Source organism: Protopterus annectens, chromosome 6.part0 (genome assembly GCF_019279795.1).
Source record: "Protopterus annectens isolate FY-2018-M chromosome 6.part0, PAN1.0, whole genome shotgun sequence".
Taxonomy (NCBI): Eukaryota; Metazoa; Chordata; order Ceratodontiformes; family Protopteridae; genus Protopterus; species Protopterus annectens.
Genome location: NC_056737.1, coordinates 1,629,394,764 through 1,629,403,255, shown reverse-complemented (window position 1 = coordinate 1,629,403,255; position 8,492 = coordinate 1,629,394,764). Strand labels below are relative to the sequence as shown.

The following is an 8,492-nucleotide window of genomic DNA, read 5'->3' as shown; positions in this document are numbered from 1 at the left end:
AAAGCTCACACTGCCTCCTTTTGAGCCAGCCAATACAGCTGATATAAAATTCTTATGGAAAACTGCTCTGCTCCTAGCAATAACTTCAGCAAGAAGAGACTCAGAGTTACAGGCATTGATGGCAGTGGAACCTTTCATCATTTTTCATCAGGACAGGGTTTCTCTAAGGTCAAACCCAACATTTATGCCAAAGGTAGTATCCAGTGTGGCTCTTAACCAAACCATTCATTTGCCAACATTTTATCCAAATCTCCAGAATAAAGGGGAGAGACTTCTGCACACTTTGGACATACACAGATAGCTACACTTCTATTTGGACAAACCAAAAGCTTTCAGAAAAACTGAGCAACTGTTTGTAGTTTATGCTGCAGGATCACAAGGAAAGCCTATCTCAAAACCGACTATTTCAAAATGGATAGGACACTGCATTCATTTCTGCTATTCACAACATGGCAAGCAAGTGCCTAAGGGCATTAGGCCACATTCAACCAGAGCAGCAGCCACTTCAGCAGCCTTCCTCAGAGGAGTACCAACCAAAGACATTTTAGAGGCTGCAACCTGGAGTTCAGTGAACACTTTCACCAAGCACTACCACTTACGTCTCTACTCTAAATCCAGAGCAAGCTTTGCCACTGCAGTTTTGTAGGGCCTTGTAGCCTCTCCTAATCCTATTTAGGCCCAGCCACCCAACCTCAGCTTTGGGATTCAACCCAAGTGTAATGACTGCAACAGTGAAACATGATGAACATAGTACAGTTGTGTACCTACCATAAATGTAGATGTTCAAGTGTATTCACTGTTGCAGTCCAGGTTACCCACCCACCATCCTCCATTTCTTTGCTGGGACTTTTCTGTACTTCTCTATTTCATACAACCTTTGTGGTGTATTTGCTTGTAGATGAAGGTAATGTTTATTTTAGTGCATGCATGCTTCTTGGCATAATTTTTATTTTTTAGCCTACCTATTTGGGGGCTTCTGACATCTGAGGCAAGAAAAACTGAAGACAATGGCGTCGGCTGCATCTTTTATACCCCTGGCGCACTGACGCAGGGAAGAGGCGACAGCAACTGACGCTGGACCTAGACTTTGGAATTCTGGCCGACTGCTGGTAGCCTGCCAGCAGGATAACCCAAGTGTAATGACTGCAACAGTGAATACACTCTAACATCTACATTTATGGTAGGTACACAACTGTACTTTCTTTGCCTTTTGCTAGGGCTACAGCAGAAATTTGATGTCCGGTTAAAGAGAGGCTGTACATGCACCATATCACACTACACAAGCACACGTCTGCAGGGTGAAAGCCTTCATCACGTATGTGTGTAAAGATTTTAAGTCTGAGGTCATCATTACCTTGGAAGATATGTTATGGTATCTTTGAAATGCGTTTGAAGTGTAGATCAAATTAGCTTTTTAAATTCCCTGTTTATCATTGTCCTGATTTATCAAAGGCATCATTCATTGTTTCAGCAAACAAAATATACAATTCCTTTGGATATGTTGAGATCTTCCTCCAGTTATACAGGGCAGTAGTAAGGCCATATCTTTAGTACTGTGGCCTTTTTTGGCAGCATACAGAAAAGTGATGTAAATCTGTTAGAGAGCATGCAGTGGCTGGCAAAAAGGTTAAGAAGGTAGCATGAACAAGGGTGTAAAGAAAATCTTTGCTTTTGCATGTATTTTCTAGAGCAATAAGTACAAGGGTGATGTCATGGATAAGTGGAAGGACTGGAGGTGAAGATGAAGGACAAAGGGTGGAGAAGGGTGTGTGCGTGCATGCGTGTGAATGCTGGGAAAGAGAAAGCTTATGAAAAATTTGATGAAATACTGTTTATGCAATGGGTGGAGGAACTGTAGAATACATTGTAAAAGGTGGTGTTGAACTGTAGCTCAGCAGAAGAATTCAGAGATGCCTGGGACAAATGGAAAAATGAAAAGAGACACGGATGTGGAAGGGTGGTTTCATGTAACTGACACCGGTGAATTCAAAAGATCGTAGGTCTTTTTTCATCTTCTCAACTGCATGTTCATATTTATGTTTTTCAGGGCAGTATGTTGGCATCTCCAGAACAAAAAATCTTTCTCAGACAAAGGTGCAGCTAGAAGTTTGGGTGAGTTGAAAACATTTTAAGTTTTAGGCAGTTTGGCAGCTTGTAAGCACCTGCCATTTCTTCTGGGCTTGAAGACATTCTGAAGCTCCACATTCTGAAACTCCAGAGGGGTCTGTAAAAGTATGGCTGATAAACAAGTCCTACTGCTATGAAAGATGCATTGTGACATTACTGCAAAATGAATAGTTACTTTTCCCCTCTTCAAATGTACATTTGGGGTCTATGTTAAAACAACAAAAAGTGTAAATATCAAACGCTCTGATGAGCGAAAACACAGGTAAGTGACATTGATATTGTGAGATCACGGTACAGTGAAGATCGGAAAATTTGCCCTTTTCTCACTGTAGTGCTATCTCGAAGTTGGAATATATTTTTAAGGGGGGGTGATTTCGATTATATGCATTTTCGCTCATCCGAGCATTCGATGTGTGCACTTTTTGTTATTTTTAACATAGACCCTACAATTATGTGGCTACAAATGAGAAAGGAACTTTGAATTGGTGAGTATTTTGTAGTTTCTCATGGTGATCATTTCCACTTTATTTTCCAGGAATATCAAAGCATTGAATTTTCTTTTTTGTTTCGCTCCTAAGCAGAATTCTCCAGGTTGCTGCAGTATTTTTGCTGAAAATGCAGGCAGCTTGGTGCTGTGTTCTGGTTTTATTTGTTAAATTTTAATAGCACTTCCCTAATATCGCCCACTTTTAAGGATAGCAAGAAGTTATACATTACAAAGGAAATATCCATGGAAAAGACCTTTAAAATGTAAATGTAGGACTTTGCTCATAAAGTGAATCAATCATGGATTATGTACTTAGATGCAAGAACTGTTATTGCAGTATGAAGGGGAATTCAGAGTAGCACAAATAATTGAATGTCAGCAGCTATTTTTTTTTATTTCCACAAAGGCTATTGCCTTCTCCAGATTGCTAAGAACTGCTGAGTTTGTTTTTTTGGAGGGAAATTAGAATTCCCAATATAAAATAATAGCAGATGAAATTATGAGGTTGAACTTGCTGCATAATCCATTTTGTGCTTTCCAAAGAATTACAGGCTTCTGATAACATGTTCTGCACCTGACCTTTTCAGATGTGTTCCTTAGTTTTCTGTACTGCTTAAAATTTTCATGTCTGCTATTAATTGTTGAGTATGAAGAGCTCATGCTTAACTGAGTTGAGATGTATAGAGTTGAGACGTATAGAGTTTGTTCCAGTTTCTTTGTAGACGAGGAACAGATTATTGCAGTTAAGATTCACTGGAGGTAAGAAAAGGACTAGAAGTTTTTTTTGTAATTTTGTACAACTCTAGTTGTCAATGCTTGTTGTTATCCTTTGTTCTGTAGTAATTCTTGTTTTGTCAAGCTAAGGAGGCTAAGGATAAAATGTATGCCATGTAAAATACTTCTGGTAGCTTTTTTTTTTTTTAAACTTGATTTATTCACTTGTTTATTCAGACTACAGAAAAGGTGGGGTGTGGGGTTTTAACTAAGTGGTGATGGGCAATAACTTCTTGGCATGGATGTAGTAATTGGTGCAAAACTGCATGCAGCTGTGTGTGTGTGTGTGTGTGTGTGTGTGTGTGTGTGTGTGTGTGTGTGTGTGTGTGTGTGTGTGTGTGTGTGTGATATTTTTGTTCCATTGCAGTAACTTCAATAAAATTTGGTTGTTGTTGTGTCTTTCGGCTTTTTCCCAGTTAGGGGGTGCCACCGCGGATAGTCCCTTTACGTGCCGAGTTGCCAGCCCTGACGCACAACCTTCAACGAAGGTACGCCCATTCACGCATGTATCCACACAGAAGACGCTCTAGCTGAGAATCGAACAGGACAACATCTGTGAGGCGACATCGCTACCGCAGCACCACCACCGCAGTATATGTGTTTTGTTAAATTAGCAGAATCGTGTAATCTTGTATAAAATAAGTTTGCATGTATATTATGTATACTTAACTTGTGTAAAGCCTTTTTGATATGCCCCTTCCCAGTACCCTAGCCTTGTAGATGTGTAGCTTTGTGAATGCTGGAGCTCTTGGATCCAGTTTCACAGTATTTGTACGTAATTGATTTTTCTGAGTTCTACATACAGCAGTTGTGTAACTGTTTGTTTTGTTAGAATTTTAATGGTTAACGGTCACTGTGCCGTTAAACTACAATTAAATGTTATGAAAGTAAAACCTACTTCTCAGTGATAGTGATTTTATGCCCTTTTTCATGTGCTTTTATTTGGAATGGTAACAGAACAAGTATGGCACAGCACAATGCAGAAGCATACACAGGGGACTTGCCTTTCTTGCTGTAGGTTTTTAGTGTGGTCTTAGAAGGACAATATCTGACACTAACTGTAGCTTATTTATTCAGGTGCCAGATGCATATTTAAGTGCTTTTGTTTATGTACATCCAGTCTTCTCCTAGTTTCTATTCCTGTCTAGATAATTCACTTCTCCCTAATACTGCTCTACTTTAATCCATTTATATCCATTATATTCTCCAACTCACCATTGCAGGCTGGGTAACTAACTGATTGTCTAGTTGGGCATTGCTGAGTGTATACAGTGAGAGTGACTATTCTATATTGCTTAATCACAAGCATTTGTGTCCCGTATTGAGCTGATTTACTGCATGTCCTGGCTTGTATTTGTTATAGGCAGTTACACTTCAGGGTATGCCACTAACAGTACCAGTAATTTGTTTGTGTCTTTCGACTTTTCCCGGTTAGGGGTCGCCACAGCGGAACTCCGGTCCGCTAATGATTGGCAGTAGAGTTTTATGTGCTGGCTTGCCGGGCCTAATGCACAACCTTCAACGAAGGAACACCCGTTCACGCATGTCGCCACAAAGAAGACGCTCTAACTGAGAATTGAACGGGCAACGTCTAACTGTGAGGCGACAACGCTACCGCAGCACCACCACCGCAGTAACAGTACCAGTAATAAAAGGTTTTTATTATGTGTATGTATGCATGTATGTACAGTTTGTTAGCCGGGTAATGGGACTGGTCTGAGGACCCTTTTCATTCATGACCCAGGCCACAGGTACAAGACAATACTTCAACACTAGATACTAGCAAGTGTAATATGAACATCACCATGACATTTACATAGCATTAACAATAGTTATTACATCAGAAAGAATATGAATGGCGTAAAAAATATAACAGTTAATATAACTACAATGAGCAGGGAAGCACGATACTAACTTTTTAAGCTGGTGGTGAGAACAAACAAGGAGTTAAACTGATATGCATGTGCACATCTACAGTGTGCCCTAAGGAGGGGCAGACTGGTTGTTAAAGTCATGCAATTCATAGGTTTTACTAAGGAAGCAAAGTTAACAATTGTAGATAGTATAGTGTAGGCAGAGTCCAATGGAAATGCATACCCATGTTACCCCTCTCAAAAGTAAACAAAGCTGTAGTAATCAACACAGCCTGATACCTACGTGTTAATTCTCCAGTAGTTGTAGTTGTAACAAAGTTTAGAATTAAGCAAGTGTACAGTGTGACATATGTCATCAGATTATCCCCACACCTGTTGTGACCTCCAGTAGAAGAAATAAATTATAATGATGTCTAGCATTAAAAGTGCGAGATGGCCACTGCCTGGGAGTCTTAACCTAAGAATCTAAACTCTAAAGCAGTTATATTTGTGCTGTTGAAACAGATAGTCCCTTATGGATTTATTTAATGAAGCTAAATTACAGTGTTTCTTCCTGTTTGTTGGGATTTCATGCTACATAGCAGGTGCTGTTTTGGAGAAAGCCCTTTCACACACGTTAAGTGCAAGTAGTGGCCTTGGTAGCTGAATACTGCCACTGTTCCTGGGAGTGCAAGCTTGGTTACTGAATGTGAATTTGTTTAGGAGTGGATGTTAGACTGGGAGTAGAGCCTCCTACCTTGGAAAATAGCAACAGAATGTTTATAGTAGTGACAAAAAGGGCTGGAAGAAGTGATAGAGTAAAGGGGATAGAAGTAGTGTAATGCTCAAAGGATAGTTTCTTGAATAAAAGATGATCAGCGAAAGCTACATAGGAAAGAAGAACTGGGAAGGGGCAAGATTTGCCAATCAGTCAAGGAGAGTCGCAGAAGCTCAGATGAGAAGCTGAACAAGAGATTTAAGAACCAGATGTACTAAATATTTAAATAAGAGAGTATCAGATGATCAGAAGAAGAGGCTGGACATGAAAATGACCTAGACTGGGAGAGCTTGTTAATGGAAGCAACAGAAACGGAATGAAGGAGTTAAAAGTGAACAGGATAACGAAGCTCATGATAGTTGGAAAACTAACTGTAATTAAGAAAAAAACACGTTTGGGAGCACAAGCACACATAACTTTGATAAAAGACTATCTGATACCTTAAAGGTGCTAGTTGTTAAGGGGCCCATAGAAGGGTGGTGGCAGTTTTCTCAGCAGTGCTCCCATTGGAAATTGAATGTATGTAAGAATATGTGAAGGGAATGTTGTGGTGGTATCAAGGGCACTTATTTTGGACACAGAGGTCAATTATTCCAGTAAATTTTCAACAGAGATTGGGCATTTGGGAATTTAGAAATGTGATTTGAAATGTAATGTACTTCAAAAATGTTCATAATAGGAAATGGGAATTTTAATATTTAGAGAGCAAGAGGCACATGTTATACCCAGGGCATGAATATGAAACAGGATTGAGAAGATGTGCAGGATGCATGCTACTTGCGGCAAAGAAAGCAATAACAAGATGGTGGAATATCCCCAGTTTGTCGGTGGTGATACAGTTCGTAGACCAACTAGGAGAAGAGGAAGAAGGGGGGGATGATACAAGGGAATAAGCAACCATTTATAATTAAATGGCTACCTTGGCTACAATACAGTAAACTTTCAGTTAACTGGAGCGTGTGGGGATTGGTAGGTGCAGGATAACTGTAGATGTTATGTTGTCCCCTCTCACCTTCATTCTTGCTGTTTTGGTTCGGAGCCAAAACCTCGACTCTGACTCTGCATATACTAAAGCTCGAGAGCTTTTACTGGCTCGAGGCCGAGTCCTAGCCCATGGTGCTTAGCGGCTATTCCCCAGATCTCATTTGCCACTTGAAGCTTCAGGATTGTCTTCAGTGGCTCAAGCTTGAAAAATTTACTGTTTTGTATATTTTATAATAGTTAATTTCTAATTATCTGTTTTACTTACTAGTTCTATCATAATAGCCTTGTGGTATTTTAGGCTTTCTAAACCTTGTAATTTTACCTTTGTAGCTATCTTTTCCTTTGGGCCTTGTTGTCTCCTCAAGAATCCATTTAAATTAGAGGATTATTGTCCCTTTTCTTCCTTTTCCCTTTTAGGAGTACTCCGTTTAAGTTAGAGGTGTCTCCTCCAGTGGAGGAGATAGTCGTTTAACTTGGAGACTTCTCTTCCTTTTTCCTTCTATATAACTATATATATAGATATATAGATTCTTTATGTAAATATGTATATTTGTGTGTATATATATATATATATATATATATATATATATGTGTATATATATATATATATATATATATATATATATATATATGTGTATATATATATATATATATATATGTATATATATATATATATATATATATATATATATATATATGAACAGATATGCTCTGAGCTAGTGCAAAATAGCACAAAATATACTGAACCTATTGATACTGCCAACATCCTGGCAGATAGATTCAGTGCAAACTTCACCCACCTCTCACCCCCAAAAGGGCCTACAACAATACTGGAAAGGTGTAGTGTCCCGGAAATCACAGACACACAGGTGAAAACAGCCCTTTCAAAAGCACAGAGTCAGTGGGGCCAGATGGTGTCCCAGACTGTGTCTTGCACGAACTACAGAACGAACTAACCCCCCACCTAAACACACTGTTCAACCTCAGCCTCTCCACAGGCTACATGTCCATAGAATGGCGCACAGCAACAGTTATTCCGCTCCAAAAAGGAGGGGGGGGGTTGCAACTGACCCTGGAAACTATCGCCCCATAGGCCTGACTAGCCTGGTCTGCAAGGCTGTGGAGCGCATCCTCATGGAACTCATTAACAAATACATTGGGAACCTCCAAACACTTGACCCAACCCAGTTCGGCTGTAAGGGCAGATAATGCCTACAAAACCTGGTTGACTTCTTCGTGACGGTCACCAAGGCCATAGATGAGGGGAAGGTGGTTCATACAGCCTACCTTGACCTCGCCAAGGCTTTTGGCACCATTCCCCACTCGGGAATTATAAAAAAAAACTCACCAGCCTGAACATAAACCCCCTACGTCACGAGATGGGTTGGCAACTGGCTTACAGACAGAACTCGCACGGTAAGAATAGCGGGCTCCAGGTCTGACTCTAAACCAGTCACAAGTGGTGTCCCACAAGGCTCGGTCCTGGGAA

At 40.1% G+C, this 8,492-nt stretch overlaps 1 protein-coding gene across 1 annotated transcript in view; it reads left to right on the top strand.

The window, feature by feature from the left end:
• Positions 1-2,047: 2,047 nt before the first annotated feature.
• SLC39A10 (solute carrier family 39 member 10) overlaps positions 2,048-8,492 on the top strand; it is a 1,022,483-nt gene continuing 1,016,038 nt past the window's right edge. The window contains exon 1 of the mRNA XM_044075065.1: positions 2,048-2,112. The gene's annotated coding sequence lies outside the window, so the exon portion shown is untranslated. The remainder of the gene's footprint in view (positions 2,113-8,492) is intronic.